The 19,071-nt window shown below is 29.8% G+C and overlaps 1 long non-coding RNA gene across 1 annotated transcript; it reads right to left on the bottom strand.

Annotated features, from left to right (window-relative positions):
• Positions 1 to 3,167: 3,167 nt before the first annotated feature.
• LOC128284223 (uncharacterized) lies at positions 3,168 to 3,768 on the bottom strand. Its single transcript, XR_008274600.1, has 2 exons — positions 3,642 to 3,768; positions 3,168 to 3,527 (listed from the first exon to the last, which is right to left on the bottom strand). It is a non-coding gene; the product is annotated as an uncharacterized LOC128284223 (long non-coding RNA).
• Positions 3,769 to 19,071: the final 15,303 nt, after the last annotated feature.

The raw sequence follows: 19,071 nt of genomic DNA, 5'->3' as shown, positions 1-19,071 counted from the left end.
CATAGTTTATAAGAAATCAATAAGCAACTCATTAACAATTTTTTGTCAATGTTTACCACATAATCATAATTTCACTGCAAGCTGTCTTCCTGAGCAACAGTCACTAAATTATTTATAACTGGAGCTACGAAACTCCAAATCAAGTGCCGTTAATTTTCCCTGAAACTAGACTCATATATCTTTTATCCATAAAATTTTCAGAATTTTTGGTATGGCCAATCAATACCAGATTTTTCTTAAAGCTTCCCATGTTTCACTGTTTGACTAATCTGACCACTCTTCATTATGAATCAAATTTCTCATTGTACAGAATTCAAAATATGTTCTCGTTTATTCCATTTGAAACTAGACTCATTAAGCTTTAATTACATAATTTATGCAGATTCTAACTCATCTCCCACAATTTATGGTGATTTTCCAAAGTCACGTTACTGCTGTTGTCCCAAGTAGATTTATTACCAAATCACTCTTTCACACCTAACTTGCATGCTTGTTATTTAAACATATATATCACCAATCAATCATCACATATCTATGATTTTACTTAAGTATAATCTCCATTTCATCATTTTAAAGCACAACATGTTAGCCGATTTTTCCTTTTAGCATCTAAGGCACATGCATGCTCATTTGTTTGGCTCAATTTCACCTATCTTCCATTTTTCATCAAAAGAACATGAAACAACAACCATTTCCTTCATTTTAATTCATGACTAAATGCTCACAACACAACTAAAAATCAAAATATACTTCAAGAGTTAAGGTAGAATCAAGATGAGCTCATGAACCTCAAAATAGAAGCAATGTACCAAAAACTTACCTTCAATTTTCCTCCTCCTAATGACCGAATACTCAAGAGCTTTCTCCTCTCCTTTCACTTCTCTAACTTTCAGCTATGATGAACAAAGATGGACAAAACTTTGTTCTTTTCACCCCTTTTTCTTTTAATAAAACTTCATATTTCATCCAATTAATTCTTTAATACAAAAGATATGAAATTCCCATCATAGAACATTTATCTAACTCATTATCATGGAACATTTACCTAACCCATTATCATGGAACATTTACCTAACTCATTATCATGGAACATTTACCTAACCCATTATCAATTTGTGTCAATTTGTACCATAAATTATGGATATCAAGTGCACATTTTGTCTACAACAACATGATGACCAGCCACTACATGTAAAATGGGAGGTTTGTCATGCAAATCCTCCTATTTTGCACTCCTATTTATTTGGCCACTTCAATTTAGCCTATAGCATTTTCAAACATTTTCACATAGGTCCTATTTCATAATTTCACCCCCTTTTTCTTATGGAACAAAAATTAACTAAAATTGTCGGGTTCTATCTTAAGCTTGAGCTTTCTAAAGGCCCACTAACGTAATTAAACCTATGCCAACATTCACAGGATTCCCGAAAATTGGGGCGTTACAACTTTTGCTTCAAGTTCGATTTAATCCCTTTTAGTCATTTTTGCTATTTTATTATCCAAATTATTGTTATTATTATTATTATTATTACAATTATATTTGCTGCTATCATTAGTATTATTACTTTTATTACTACCATTATTATCATTATATTTTTATGTTTTACTCCTTTTCTATTATTATTTATTATATTTTATATTATCATTATTAGATTATTATTTTCTTATTAATGTAATATTATTTTCTACTTTATTATTATTATTATTATTATCATTTCTATTTTCCTTTTTACCATTATCACTATTAACATATTGTTTTTATTTTTATGATTCTTAATAATGTATTGATATTTTTGTTATTTTTCTTTTTATTCTTGCATCATTATTATTAATAATAGATCATTATTATTTGTAAACTATTATCATTTTCTTTTATTTTCATAAATTATTATTATTATCATTATGTTTACTATTATCCTCTTTTACTATTGTATTTATTAGTATTGTTAATATTAATATTTTTGATGTTATTATTATTATAAGTATTATTATTATTTTCCACTATTTCATGTATATACTATTAGGTTTCTTTTTTATTTTATTTCTATCATTTTTATCTATTTATTATTTATTTTTACCCATCTTTTCTACATTGCCTGCTTGGTTTTACTTCTTTATTTCTATTCTTATTATTGTCATTTACATTACATATTTATTATTATCCCACTATGCTTGTTAATACCGTAATTTATTTATTATTTTTTCTTTAACCTTTACCCAATAAAAATAATTCTTTCAAAAAAGTAATATTTCGTATTTAGAAATTCGAGAAAATCATGCCCTAACTTACTGGGTTTCGATTTTTCTCATTTAATCTAAATAACGGAATATTTTTTTAAAATCACAATACGAGTTTTGAATAAAATGCTTATTCTCGGAGATACGAGGTGTTGTACCCTAACTTACTGGATATGACATCTTGTTACCTCGAGATAAGATTTTTTACAAATAAAGGCACTATTCGGTATTTAGAAGTTCGAGAAATTGTGCCCTAACTTACTGGGTTTGGATCTTCCTCGTTTACCCTAAATAATCGAATATCCTTTTTAAAAAAAGAGTTAAAATACACGAATTTAAAATAAAAGGCAAACTCATTCTCAAAAGTTCGAGATGTCGTGTCCTAACTTACTGGATGTGACATTTTATTACTTCGAGACGAGAAGGTCTTTAACATTCGAGTGTTTGTTACAAAAAGAGGAATCGTATTTTAAAGTCTTTCAAGTTTTCAATTTTCAACACTAAGACACTAATTAATCAACTAGGTACCAATTTTGGGCGTTACGAGGGTGCTAATCCTTCCTCGTGCGTAACCAACTCCCGAACCTGTTTTTTTTAATTTCGTGGACCAAAATCGTTGTTTAAATAAATCAAACCATTTATTAAAAACAACCACTTTTACGAGATGACTCGATCACACCTCATCAAAAAAGATTGGTGGCGACTCCCTTTTTTTTCCGTTTTCATTTTTTAAAATCCAAATCGACCGCCATTTTTAAAAAAAAATGGTTTCGACACATTTGATTTTAAATATATTATTTTCTGGTTGAATGAAAGAGCTAACAGCTTCTTTGCTGCACGTTTTTGCTTCCTGTTCTCTGTTCTTCTTTAACATCACCAACAATAATTTCTTGAACATAAACATATCACAAAAAAAGTAGTACTTGATATTTCTCAACATAAAAGGACTCCATAATTTATTAAACATAACACATACAAACTAGTAGTCATGAAAGTAATGATACGATCATTGCAAGAACTTCATTGATGATGATGTGGTCATTGCCATGGGCCATGAGGCATGGGGGAAACTTTATTTATTTGTTAATTTATTATTAGCATAACTTTACCCATATCCATATCCATAGGCATAGACATAATAACATAGCATCCATAGGTCCATAGCTTTATTTTCTACCACATTCAGGGCGGGTTGCATGACTTGCTGTAAGGACTTTTACACTTACGAGGCGCTGCCTTTGGTATGCATTTCATTCCACGACCACATCCAATTTCATTGCGTTTTCCACCTGCAACAATCATATATTATGTCCACCCATGCATATTGTTAATTCTATATATATATATATATATATATATGGATGTCCTATATATAAACATAAAGACTAGCAGCTGAATCTTACCCAAGGATTGGTTCTGGATAGGCATGGCAGACATGGGAATAAAGAAAGAGGAAGCTAAGAGAACACAAACTAAAAGAAACAGCGGCTTCATTTTGGATTTAGCCATGTAGGTTTACTTGGTCTCCTCTCTCCACTCCTATTTATAGCCCAATTTCAAGTTTTTTGTGGATGAAAAAAAAATTAGAAAAAGGGTAAAAGTGAATATTACTGATGAAAAAGTAGAAATGATGAAATAATGTCAGTAACTTCATGTTATATAATTTTGTAATTTATGTATGTATATTTTATCATATTATAATTATATTTAAATTATTTTATATTTGTGTAAATTTTGTTATGTTAATTGTGTCGCTAATAAATTTGAGATAAGAACTCAATTTTTTTCTGTGATAATTTGTTTTTGACCCGAGAGAGTACAAGGTTACAATTAATTTTAATGTTAAAAAATAAAAGTATTGATATAATATGTCTTATAATAAATAAAAATTATTTAATTAATAAATAATTTTTACATTGAATCAAAAATTTTATATAATAACATTTCAAACTCACATACATTCATTTAAACCAAAATTAATAAATTCTTTATATTGAGCGCACTAACTAACTTTGCTTTTAGGATCATATTTTCCACAAAAGAAAAAGAAAGCAGTTATTGCTATTGTCTCTTTTATTACATCTATTTATCTAATTTACAGAGGAAAATATATAATGTTGACCCCAAGTCAAGTGGAGATTTTGCTTTCCCAAGTCAAGTGGAGATTTTGCTTTCACCAAACAGCAACCAAACATTATAAATTTGTGATGCCCTCACTTCATTGATGTCATTTATGCTACCATCATCTTACTTTTTTCCCTTTTACATGTTTCAGGTGGATTCGACAATTGTTAGGATCAAACATAGATTTTCACTTACGGTGTCATTGTTTATATATATATATATATATATATATATATATATATAATGCTAATTTTACATGTAATTTTTATATTATTATTGTAACATTCTAAACTCGATCTAGATGTTATGACTATATTTTAAGGGATTACATTAGCTTGTTTAAAAACTTTTGATTTAATCCTCCTTAGGGCGCATTTCGAAAGCATATAATATTTGACAAAACTCTCACAAATGTTTAGAAAAATGTAAGTCCGAAAACACTTGTTTCAAACTCAAAATTTGAATTCAAAATCGTCTGTTAGAAAGTATTGAAGTATTAATTTTGGCAAATCATTTCCAAATTTAAGACAAACATTTGTTAAAACTATTTATTTATTTACCAAAAAACACGTTAGAGATTACTTAATTTTGTAGTAGAAAATCTTCAGAGTTTTAGTTTAAAAATCGAATTTTAGTTTCTTAATCCATGTCATTTTGCATTTTTACGTTAAAAATACTCAAAAATCGACAAAAAAAAAGGTCTAAAAATAAATTTACAGTCCAAAATAGTTAAAACATAAACTATCTTATTTTATTAACCGATAAAACAATCTGAGCTCCCATACGTTGTTTAGCCCTAAACTTGCAGATTACCCGAAAGGTCAAACACAGAAGGGTGAGTTAACAAGCTCAGGGCCTCTTTGGATCACCAGTAAGCTCAGTGTGGTGAGATAAAGAATAAAAAAATTTGAACTGAAATGCAGCTCCAGTTGTGGTGTTTGGCAAGCACATCAGTAAGCATTTCTCACCTCATTGTTACCCAAAATATTGGCTGGAGTTAAAAGCTCTAGTAGACTGATTTGAAAGTCCAAAAATAAGGGTAATTATTATTTTACCCCTCCAACTCTTCCTTTATTATTTATTTTATTTAATACACATAACATAAGTTTAATATGTCATTATTTAATATAATTTAATTTTCATTATAAAATTATAAATTTAGTATAAATACAATTTAATTTATATTTTATTATTTGATTTAAATATAATTTGAAAAATATTTTGATATTTTATTATGACTATAATTTAAAAATATTTAAATTTTATTGTATATGATTTTAATATTTTAATTATCATTTTATAAAAATATAATTTTAATTTATGTTTTATATTAAATAATATAACATAAATACATTGTCATTTCTAATCTAATGTCTTTAATAGTCATTTCGAATCCCTGCGGAGCAAGGGTGTTAATTTTTGTTTCGAGTGGTTGTTAGAGGTTGGGTAGGACTAGGATTATGAGATAGTTGAGTGTTAGTGGGTTAGTGGGGAGGAATTTGGGGGAGTTGTTGATGTATTATTTGATTATTTATTATTTTCTTTTCTCTCTCTTCCAAATTCCCCAAAACAAATTTGACATTAATTTTCTTTGTTCTCTGCTACTTTCTTCTTCCTCTTCTTTTTGATGATTATGTTTTTCTTTCTATCTGCTGTCGTAATTTTGTATCTCGATATTTTGGTGTTCATCGTGCGTTTTTGGTAAATGGGGTTTCGTTTAACTGTAAGTTTTAGTTTGGTTAATTTGGGATTTTGATGTTTGTGGGGATTTTCATTAATGGGGTAATGTAGAAGGAAAGTAATTCTTTGATAATGTTTTGCATAGGAATTGATGGGGAACCTGTAGTTAGTCTCCAACGGCTTAGTACGCGTTAACAGTGGTTGTCGTCGGCGGTAGGTCGGTTTCGTGTTGGATTTTCATTTTTGAATTCATTAATCGATCTTTTAAATCGTTGTTGGGTACTCTGTTTTAGGTTTCGAAAGCCTCGAGGTTACATTCGCAGAAAAATTGAATCAGATGTATACCCAAACCATTAAAAAATGAGCTTCGACGAAAGCCAAAAAGTATTCTATCAACACCACATGGGCGTGTGTCTGGCTGTGTGCGAGACACGATCGTGTGTTTGACGAAGGCGTGGCCGTTCGCAGGACACGGCTGTGTGGTGGTGTAGAACACGGGCTAGGCCAAGTTAGGCGTATGGGCCACACGGGTGTGTGGGTTTTGGGCCAGGCCGTGTGGACCATACGGGCAAAGCAAATCTAGGCGTGTGAGCCACAAGGGCGTGTGGGCCCATGATGGGTCGTTCTGATCGACTGTGGCCTACTGGAGGGTTGATAAGGGCTAACCAAACCCTATTTTATGTTCTATGATATTCTGATAGGCTAATCTGAGTAGGATTCTAAATGTATGTCTAACTGTACTGTTTAAGCATGCATGTTATCTATATACAAGCATGTTAAGCATGTTAAATCTATTATTTCTGTATATGTATTATGTATTTGTGATTGGGGTGGGTCTTGTATATGTGGAAGAAGTGATCTGTATGGCGACACTTCGCCTATATTTTGGCAGCTTGACTGCATATTATCTGTAATGTGCCACATCGAAACTATATGGTGTGTAGGGATGGGTGGATGTTTTTAACCCCACCTAGTGTGATGGGATGGTCGGAGATGGTGTGTAGAGGATGAAGGTAGAAATCGCTATATCTGTTCTGCTTATCTGATTCTAATAACTGTATTTGCTATGGACTTAGGTCCAAATTTGTATCTGACTGACCATTAAAATCTATGTATGTTTCATGTCTATTTCTGTTGGGTTACACATTGAGTTTACAAAAACTCACATTTGTTTGTCTGTTCTATTCAAGTAATCCACGGACTTAGGCGGTTTGGTGTGACGGAGTCTCAAGGTAACCATGAGTTTGTAAACTATTTTAAATAACGGTTTTTATTTAATTTAAGGATTATTTTCTGAGAGTTTCGTAATTATTGGACTCTCTGGACTATTTGATTTTTATTTTGGTTTTGGATGCGTTTTAACTTTTATTACGACGTTTGACTAAAATCATGGTTTTATGAAAATAAAGATTTTTTCGAAAATGCAAACTGAATTTCCAAAATATAACGGTTTCTAAGGCTTCCGTTGTAAATTATGTTTTGGAAAATGAATTAATTAAATAATGCTTTCAGTAATAGTTATAATACTCGGATGATTTATCGAACAACTATATAAAGCCTTATCGAAATAACACTGTTTCAAAACGCTTCATCGTAACATTACCGGATTCGGCCATAACGTCTAGGCTGATTTTGGGGTGTTACATTTAGTGGTATAAAAATACCATATATAATGTCATTTTCTTATATTCAATTCAAACTTTGCTATATCCCAATTGACAAAAAGGTCACACACTATACAAAATCGACTTAAAACTTAAGTACATGTCATTTATTGAAAACATAATAATTAAGGTTATACAAACATTCTTGAGTCGAGGGTTGTAGTTTGATATTGAAACACTTCTTGCATCTTTAAGGTCTACTATTACCTACGTACGAAATAAACAAACATATGCATCTTCATATGTATGAATACATGTTCTATCGATTTCATCAACATTCCATAGCCTTTACTTTACTCTTGCCATCCCGAGTTTCCCGAAAATAATGACTTTTAAATTTTGAATGTTCTACCATCCTAGATGGCGAAAATGGTGACTTTTACCAACTGTTTATTCTACCATCTCAGGTGGCCTGACAATAATAGTTTTCACTAGATACATATTTTACCATCCTGGGAGGCTCGACAATGATAATTCTTATTATTTCGATATTCTACCTGTCGAAACCCTTTTTATTTTTAGGGAAAAAAACAGGGATCGACTTTTAAAATAAAATGTAGAGTCGCCACCAATCTTTTTGTTTAGGTGTAATTGGATCACCTAATAAAACATTTTATTCCATTTAAATCAATTTTGGTCTACGTAAATTTAAAAATGAGTTCGGGAGCCGGTTACGTATGAGGAAGGGTTAGCACCCTAACTACATCCAAAAATTGGTACCAGATTGATTAAGTGTTGTCCTTATGTTTAAGATTTTAGAAAAAAAATCTTGAAATATGGTTCCTTTTAAAATATTTGAGCAGTTCAAGTTGGTCGTCAAAATTCTCTCGTTTTAAAGGTATATAACATCACATCCAACACGATTGGACACGATTCTTCATACCTTTGAAAACACGATTGATTTTTGACCTCCGAAAGCTTATACGTTAAAAATTACAAAAGGATGTCCAATTATTTGGTCCAATGAAGAATCGAAACCCAGCACGGTAAGGCACGATTCTTCGAATTTCCAAATGTTGAACATTGCCTTATTTGAAAATTTTTAAATAAACCATTGTAAACTGGTTCAAAACGCCTTAAATTTACTTGAAATAAAATAGAACAATTGATTTTAAAAAGTTGAAAATTATAATACAACATTTGTAAACTAAAAGAAAAATAAAAACATGGGATAAAATATAAGCATAAAGTACAATTCTTGGAGACTGAAGATAATATAACCCTATTTAGCCAATCAAATCAAACAATTAAACATAACAAATCTAAGAAAAATGTAACCAACTTTCCAAGCATGGATGGAGAACAATTGATATATCAATATAAAAAATAATATACAACGATAATATATAACCTAATATAACACAATCAATACAAAATATACAAAACAAAATGGAAATTAAAAACCAATGTGGCATAAGACAATTTCAAAATAATGATGAATTGATGAACACATAATATATAATATATGAATTGATAAATTGATGAATTTGAAATAATTTGTAATAAAACTAGGGATATATACGTAATCATTAAAATAAGTGTTATATAATGAAGATTTTAAATCAAATAATATACAAAGTGCTAAAACATTTGTTAAAATACATACAATGAAGGAGAATTTAAATAATATATAAAATATGAAAGGATAGCAAAAATACATAATAAAATATAATCTTAGGAAATACACATAATAGGTTTACAAAACATATATATCTACATAAAGAGATTTAGAAGTAGTTATTTGTAAAAATAGCATGAAATTAATAATGCATATAAGATTAAATTAATTTTATCATGAATTATATATGTAATGATTTTAAAAATATAATTATGTATACAAAGAAAAACTATATGTATAAAATATATGAATTTAGTGATGTATATAGATCAAACATATGTGCCAATATATATATGCATATATAATAATAATTTAATAGATACATAGGATATGTAGTATTTTCCTTTAAACAACAAAGATATAACATAAAATATAGGAATAAATTTAAAAGAAATTATATGTACAAAATAATATAAGATTAATAATATACATGGAATAAAATTAACTTTACCATGAATTATATATATATATATATAATAATGTACAAAAACATTTATATAAAATATTATACCAAATGTTAAAATGATATGACACAAATTTTACAATAATGATTTTAAAACAAAACACAATTATCAAAGTAGCTCAAAATATAAAAATAATTAAACAATAATTTAAAAATGAATGTGACATGAATTTAAAAAAATGATGAAAAAAACTTAATTAAAATAAATGTAATAGCCCAAATTTGACCGGGCTTAAATAAAACCAAATGAAATAAATAAATGAATAAATGTTTATTTATTTAACAGTCCATATAAAGTCCTTACAAGAGCCCAAACACAAAGCCCAAATACCTCAGACCCGTTACAGCAAACCCAAAATAGCCCAAACCTGTTACACCCTACCCAAACCAGACCCAAATAGCAGAGGCCTGAAATTTAAAATTACCAGCTAGGGTTTTTAACCCTAGCTCTTTCTCCTCGCGCCGCAAATGGAAGATTCCAGAAGCCATCTCAACGGACGCGCCTGCTCATCTCTCGCGTCGTTCCAGTGACCTCCTCCAGCAGCGCTGTGATTCTGCTTTTGAAATCAGAGCGCGAATCTACACCAGCCCTCGTCACTACCAGATTTCTCGCAAGCACCTGCAAAAGAAAAGGAAACGCAGCAGATACGAAAAAACAAAAAAAGAAACTAAAATAAAAGGATTTCAGCAGATCACAATCAAAGATACGGTGGATACAGTAGACAAGAAATGGAAAGAAATCGAAGATTTCTTTCCCAGTTTATGTAATAAAGCAGTAGCTATAAAAGCCCAAATAAAATGATGTAAAGGGACTTACACTCCGAAAAATACACACAGAGAGAATCAATAAAAATTTAGAGATTCAGCAAAATAATTTATTCTCGCATACATATACACAGCAAGCATCTCAATCGATTGAATACACAAAGGTGAAATTTTTTAAATATATGTACGTATATATACTGCAAATAATGAAAGGAGAAAGCAATACCTTTAATCGGCATTGAAAGGTGAGGTTTTTAAACCTCCGACCACCGTATGCGGTGGAGAAGGTGAGGGCGCGTGAGCGAGTACAGACCCCTAGATGGAGGTCCGGTGACCCTCCGAATACCCCTCCCCAACTCTCTTTCAGAGAGTTTTTTTTTCTTTTTTTTCCAGAACCGATTCAAAATGATTTAAAACCAATAGTTTGGCTTATATAGCCACAACAGAACGACGCCGTTTTAGCTTAATCCAATAAGCTTAAAACGATGTCGTATTAAGGCTAAGGATCCGCGCATTGACCCGATTACCCGGGGAGGATCCGCGTGTTTTTGAGAATTGGGTTAATTACCCAATCAGTCCTTTCACCTTTTTGTGTGTTTATAATCATGCTTTATTTTATTTATGATTTGGACCTAACAGTTTGTATCTATTTCAATTTAGTCCTAAATGGCCTTTTAAGGTTTAACTAGGGAAACGGTGCCGTTTTGGGGATTAGGGCAAATTGCCCGGTGAGTCCATTAATCCAAACGTGTTTTCCAAGTGGCCCTCGATTTCTATTCTTTAAAAAATAACCCTATAAATTTTAATTCGTTTTAATTTCACCCCTTTTTTATATACTTTTAAACTTATTTTTAATTTATTATATATTATTTATTAAATTATTATATTTTCAAAATTTGTAAATTATTATTATATATTATATTTTAACTTATATATCTTATATATTTATTTATTTATATTATACATTATTTTAAAACTTACATTTTTATATTATATATTATATATTATTTCATTTATTATTATTTTTATATACTATTATATATTATCTATTTTAAAATTCACTATTAAATATTATATTTTATGTATCATTAAATGTTTATATTATTTGATATAATACAATACCATAATTTTTTTATTATTTTATCTTAAAATTAAAAGTTTATCTATAACATATTATTATCACCCATATCTAAATTGTATTTTAATTATATACACTTATATCCAAATTACTCACTTTATTTTATTAAACCTTTTATTTTTTAAAATATTATAAATTGTCCATGTATTAAATGCTATTTTCATGATTTTATAAAGTGTTGATTGCTTAATAACATATGTTACTATATTATTATTATTATTTTTATATATTATTGTATTTGTTTGTCTTGTTTTGTTTTTATACAATTATACATCATGCATCATTTTTTCGTTTATTAATATATATGTTGAATTACACATTTATATGTTTTATCTATTCTTCTTTGATATATGTTGTTTTTTTGTATGTATATTTTACTTATTTAAAATTTGCCATATTTTTATATTTCTACTATATATATATATATATTAATTAATGTATGACATTTATGTTATTGTTATTATGCTTTTATTTACCTATTACTATAATATGCGATCTTGTATGTTATGTTTTATTATGTTAATGCGCTCCTTCATGCATCGGTTTTAAAAAACGAGACTTCAAAGTTTTCAAAAAATAAAAAGGCAATGCTTGGTGTTTGGAAGCTTCGAAAAAGTAGTGCCCTAACTTATTGGGTTGCAACTTTTCTCGTTGAGTTCGAATAGTCAAGTATCCTTTTAAATTTTTTAAGGTTTTCAAAATACGATCAACTGTCTTGGAATTTTAAAGCGTTGTGTCCTAACTTATTGGATGTGGCGTTTTGTCGTTTCGAGATAGGGATTTCAAAAAAAAGGGGGCTAACTTAGTGACAATATTTTGATACAAGCGAATCTCAATTTTCAAAATCAAAATATTTTAAAGAGGATTGCATCTTAATTTTGTTTTTTCTGACATTAAAGACACTTGATAATTAATTAGGTACCAATTTTTGGGCGTTACGAGGGTGCTAACCCTTCCTCGTACGTAATCGACTCCCGAATCCGTTTTCTCGACTTTCGTAGACCAAAATTAATGTTTTAAAACAAAACATTTTATAAGGTGATCCACTCACACCTAAAAAGATTGGTGGCGACTCCCGTTTTTGTTTTTCTTAAAGTCGATTTCCATTTTCCAAAACTCGATTTAAAAAATGGTTTCGACAATAAAATTAAAATAAAAGGGATAATTTACAAATTTTTGAAATTAAAATGAGGACCAACGCGCAATGCGCGCAAATTCCCAGGGACTAAAGCTAGAAATATTCCAGGCCCCAAAACGCAGCACTGAGATGCGGACTAAAATGTAAACATGCACAAATTACAGAGCCAAAGTTAAAAATGAAGTAAAACACATTAGGCGCAATTGAATGCTCGTGCGAAAGGGGAGGACCTTGCGCGAAATTATCCCCTCTCCGCAGAATCGCACTGATCCTAGGGGCAAAGGATCGGTTCAGGTTGGGGCTCTTTAAGCAGTGTCGTTTTGAGGCCATTGATGTTGGCCTAAAATGATGTTGCCTAATGATCCCTATAATAGCAAGAACAAACCCTAAATGAAGCATTTGACCGCTTTCAAAAAGAAGAAAAAACAAAATTTTCTCTCCAATATTCGGCCGACCGACAGTCCTTCATTCGACTATTCTCCTGCCTCTCCTTTCGACTCATACAATGGTCAATCAAGGCTTCATTGAACCATAAGTTCGTGAGTCTTGCTCGCAAGCCCCAAATCGCTAGTTAGTTTCGATTGTGACGAAACAAGCAGGGATTCGAAGGCGTCAAAACACAGATAAGTTTCTTTCTTTTTTTATTATACAATAAATGAAAATCATGAAGAAAGAAAGAAATGAGAACCAAATCGGGGGAAAAGCCAAAAATCACCTTTTCTGATTTGTTTTCGAAGTGCGTTTTTCATATTCAGTATGCGTAAGTTCTTAGAGATTACATTCGGTGGCTTTTTATAGCTGAAAAATGAGAATAAAATAAATAAGAAAAATTAATTTGCTTTACTGTAATTTGCTGCATATTCTGTTAATCTGCTTCTTCTCACAGGTTCGACTATACGGAGGAAGGCCACTCGCGGGGAGGCTGTGATGCGCGTGAGTAGCGGTTTGGTGACCTGGGATTTCCAGAGTCTTCACCCATCCGGACAGTTTGGGCTAATTTCGAGATTGGGCCTACTGGGGTGTTAGTTTATTTGGGCTAGGATTTAGACCTAATGTTTGGGTCGGATATTATTTAGGTTAATTGGGTTATGGGCTATTTTAGACTAATGGACTTTTATTACATTGGTTTTTTTTATTCTTTTGTTTTATTTTGGTTTTGGGTTCTTTTATGGGCTCGGAGTTTTGTAAATGGACATTGGTTTATTTTGATTTTATTATTTTTTTTATTTTTTTGGCTTTTTGGTTAATTATAGGCACGGGCAAATTGGGCCTATTACATTACCATCCCCGATGGCTCAAAAATGATGACTTTCATTATCTATATATTTTACCAACCCAAGTAGCTCAACAATGATGATTTTCACTATTTTGATTATCCTATGACATGCCAACTAAACTCGGCTTTGCCTTAGACAGTTAGTAGGTAACCACTAAATCAATACACATCATAGTTTATATCAAGCTTGTTTAAGGTATATTCAATTCAATCCAATTCTAGACTTTCAATACTGTCAAGCATAATTTGGTTCATAAGACAACAAATAAACTTACCTTAATAACCAATAGACAATAATAATGTATATATGTATGTATATATATATTGAACTCGAATCATAAAAGTTCAAACGAATAGTTCTGCTACTTGTCTAAAACTCTTGCCTTTCCTTTCTCTCGCGACATCTCGACGTCATATTTAGCTATGTTCAATAATTCAAGAATAAAAACAATATCAATTTATATTCAATTCACATTAAAATACATAGCCAACATAATTTTTATTTTATTCAATTTAGTCCCTATACTCGGGAGACACATATTTTTTTATGTCTAACATCGTATTAAAATCCAATTTCACATTCTTTCATTAGAGACCCTATTCTTTTCATCTATAGTATAATATCATGATATTTTTCAATTTAGTCCTTAATGATACAAAGTTATCTAACAAGCCTAATTTAATTTCCAATTTAGTCTTTAACATAATTAAGCTTTCTAACTACCAATTTCATCAAATCAAGCTAAATTTCATCAATTTCATTTTAATGGAAAAATTCTAGAAACTAAAAAATTGAACAAATTGATACACGAGAGAGTTGAATCAAGCTCTCATGATTCAAATTCCATAAAAATAAAAATAAAAATAAAAATAGCTTAAGGACCTTACTTGATTAATAGTCGAATGTTGGAATGGTTTGAAGCATTTCTTTCTTTCTTACTTTGGTGGACGGTGGAGGAAGATGATGAGGATGTTTCTTTTCATCTTTCTTTCCACTAAAATACACACATATATACACTTTAATTAATGTTAATTTAGTTTAATTAATCTTGTTTTAGTTAATCAAGAGATTAACTTACACATTTTAATCATAAATTAATTTAAGTGTAACCCATCATCATTCTCCACTATTTCATGATTAAAATTGGTTTATTAACCATTTTGGTCCTTTAAATAATTGTTATCTTGGTCCTCAAGTATTTTTAAATTAAAACTCAATAGCGATTGGACTTTTACAATTTAATCCCTATGCTGTAATTAATGGTTTTCTCGATTAAATTACTTAACCGAACTTCAATATATATTTATACTAATTTCATTAATGTTTATATTTTATGTTTACAGACTCGATTTATAAAAATAGGGTTCTGCAACCACATTTTTTGACAACACTTAAAATCATATTGTTACAAGTTGACAATGAGATGGAGGCACTAAAGCCTCTCAAGCACTAAGGGAAAAGAGAATGCCCAATGATGAAACTTCAAGAGTGAGAGAAAATAGGATTAGAAATCTGATTTGAATAGAATGATGGGCCTTGTTGAGCCAACAACATTAAATAAAGGCACTTGTTTAGATTAATAAAATTGAAAAATAAAATAAAAAATAAAAAAATCAACAAATACCCAACTAACTATTTAGATTAAAAGTAAAATCTTAGAATTGTAATTGATTGAGTAACGGAGGTTAGGTGTTTGGGTTGTCATCTATCTTCGCATAAAAAAATTGAGTGACGTTCGAAGTCATTCACTTACTCCACTGGTCTTAATAGTTATGAGTAGAACTAATAGCCATTTAGAGATGTGACAAATAGAGTAGCCGAGGTGGGGTGCTTAGGTTGTCATCCTTCTTCGTGTAAAAAGATTTAGCGACACTCTAGATAAATATTTCATTTCCTTCGTTTAGAGAGAGAGAGAGAGAGAGAGAACACGAGAAATTAAACAAAGGGTTGTTTATGGCTATGAATTTTTGATAAGTTTGGTGACTTGACATTTTAACTTGAACCAATATTGTGGATTCTAATTATGAGATAATATGATAATTGTGTGCTCAATTGAATTGCGGATAGACATATTAGCTTATGGGAGACTGTTGTGGATTGAAGTTTTACCAATGTATATTTACTTGATTGAATTGATGATTGTAGGAATTAGACTGACTTGGATGATATTAGTATGCTTGGATTGGAAAAAGAATAAAATGCTTGAGGGCAAGCATTGGCTAATTAGAGAGAATTTGAAATGACATATGCATTGCGTTTAATTTTGATAAATTCTTAAATGAGATGGTATCAACTTTTACCTTATTATTTTATTTTTTATTAGGTACAAAAGTAAAATTGAAAAGTAAAATCGAGACGGCAGGTTATCATAAAAGCTTTGGACCCATGGACAAAGATCTATTTTGAGAATTTTTATTTCAATAATTTATTTTAAAAATAATATATATTTTAATTTTCTACTTTTAATTTGCTAGTATTTTTAATACTATATTAAAGAGTTGGAGTAGGATTATATATATATATATATATATATATATATATATATGCGCATGAGGGAGACGCAACCCTTGTACTTTGATTTTGGTAATCAATTGCAATTGCAAATCTCTAGTTTGTTTCTTTCTTTTGGACTGGGCAATCTTACTTTTTCTTCTTTCAATTTATTTTTATTTTAACTTGATCTTTGTTAAAATTTTTCATTGAATATGTTTATTTTCATGAGTAACAAAATATCAATCTAGCTTTAGACCAATACTTAATTCAGGAGAGACTCGTGAGATCCAAAATCATACTTAAAAACTTTCATTCTAATATTTGTTATTTCTTCTGTTTAGAGAGATATTGTCATCTCATAAAGTCGTATAGACATAAGTCAAAATGAATTTATTAATTCGGTGTTGAATGACATACAGTTGGAAGGACCAATAGAATACATAATAGTTGTATTCAGTCTACCGAGGAAAACATTGACGTGACAAATTGAATGAGTAGTTAGATCAATCAAGGGAAATAACAATCAAATTTAAATGAACTGTAGGATTGTGAGAGTTAATTTGAGCTGAAGCCTTCTAGTTTGAAAGGCTACTGAAGAGCTAAATCACGAATGCATGTTTTCTTTCATGGACGTTCGTTTGGAAAAAAAGGGTGAATGTACCCAAAGGTCCCTGTAAATCTGATCAAATAAATCTCTCTATTATTAAATGGATCAATTTAGTTCTTATACTACTAAAAAGAATCAAATAAAACCAAATTGAAATAGGTTTAACATTTATTTTTTAACAGAGGTAATATTTTAAAGTTTTTATGATTTTTAAAATAAAATCTTTTATTTGAAATCAAACTACATTTGGAAGAATACAATTTTCAAGATATTTTTATTCAGTAACTATTATTTTTTTACAAGTTAAATTTATTTGATTTTTTAATAATATAGTATTTAAATTGATCTATTTAATAATAAATGGACTAATTTGATCCAACCCTATAATATAAAGAACTTCGAGTACTTTAATAGAAAAAAAGTAATGTAAAATTGATTCGATGAATCCAAATTTAGATCGAATCCAATCTAAGAAGATATCAACACACTAGATTAAAAGATTGTGAATTTTACACTCCAATCTAAATTTAAGTCTTAATGGGACTTACGGTAGTATCATGGGGCGTTTAATATATATATGATTAGATTTTGGGAAAGACTTCCTATATTTCGCTTATAATATATATTTCGACAAATTAATTAAATATTTTTATAAAATTTTAAAATAATAAATTTTACACTTTAAACCCTAAATTTATTTACTAACAATTATAAAAAATTAAAGAAACAAAGAAATATAAAATTAAATTCTAAACAATAAGTATTAAACCCTAATTAAATCTTAAAATATTAATCTGAAATTTGTGTGCGAACTGTTATATAACCATTTTCCTTAGATTTTGTTTTTCACCTTTCTTCCCTTCCTCCCTTGTCACCTTTATTTCTTGGTTCAATCTCCCTTCTTCCGACTTTTCTGAATGGAAAAAATTCCACATCATTATCATCTTTTTACTAAAGAAAGATAAAATATAACATATTTTTGGTGAGGGAAAGTTCAAAATGCATATGAGGCAGCTCTACAAGGAAGCAAGAACACAGATCTACTAATATTGTTCGCAGACTTGCTACTTCTCAACGAACAAGAGAGAGAGAGGTTCTGGGAAACCTCTTGGATGGGGAATGGACAAGAATTAAGATTAACATACTTGTGCTTTCAGCATTGCATCTGAAGGACATTAACAAAGCCTTCGTTCAGTTTGTCAATGAAGAGGAGGATTGGCAAAAAAGGCTTGGTCAAGAAAGAGCCCAAGTAAGGGTGTTTAGTCAATTTGTGTCGCGGGATGAGAAATTTTAAAAGCAAACACAACTTCTAGATAAAATCTAAATTTATCATTTAATAGATATTTTATTGGAAAGATTTTAAAATATAAAACAAAGAAATAGGATATTATCTAAAAGACTAGATATTCTAGATTAGGGATGAACGTTCTAGCTATTAGATATTTGTAAAATCAATGGTAATGATGTTGACATGTATTAACAATTTAACGGCCATTAAACTCTATAAATAGGGTTGAGAGCTTTTATTCTTGCTATGATGTAAGAGAAAGTCATAAGCAAAAGAGTGTAAGAGGTAGAGATAGAGAAGAAAAGGAGTAGTGATGCAAGTGTTGTAGAAGGCCAATTTCACCCGGGCCCATAAAGTTATCAAAAAATCAATAAAATAAATTCAAAACAAAACCAATAAATAAAACTCCATTTACATCTACTATTAGCCCAAAACAAAAATAAAGCATTAGTCCAGATTACAAAATATTGGCCCAAATTGAAACCTAAAAAAAATAATAAAACCAAACCAAACCCAAACATCAAACATCAAAATTGATCCAATAAACCTAGACCTAGTCACAACGGCCCAAACCCTAA

This window comes from Gossypium arboreum, chromosome 11 (assembly GCF_025698485.1).
Source record: "Gossypium arboreum isolate Shixiya-1 chromosome 11, ASM2569848v2, whole genome shotgun sequence".
NCBI classification, from domain to species: domain Eukaryota; kingdom Viridiplantae; phylum Streptophyta; class Magnoliopsida; order Malvales; family Malvaceae; genus Gossypium; species Gossypium arboreum.
This window is presented reverse-complemented; position numbering and strand designations above follow the sequence as displayed.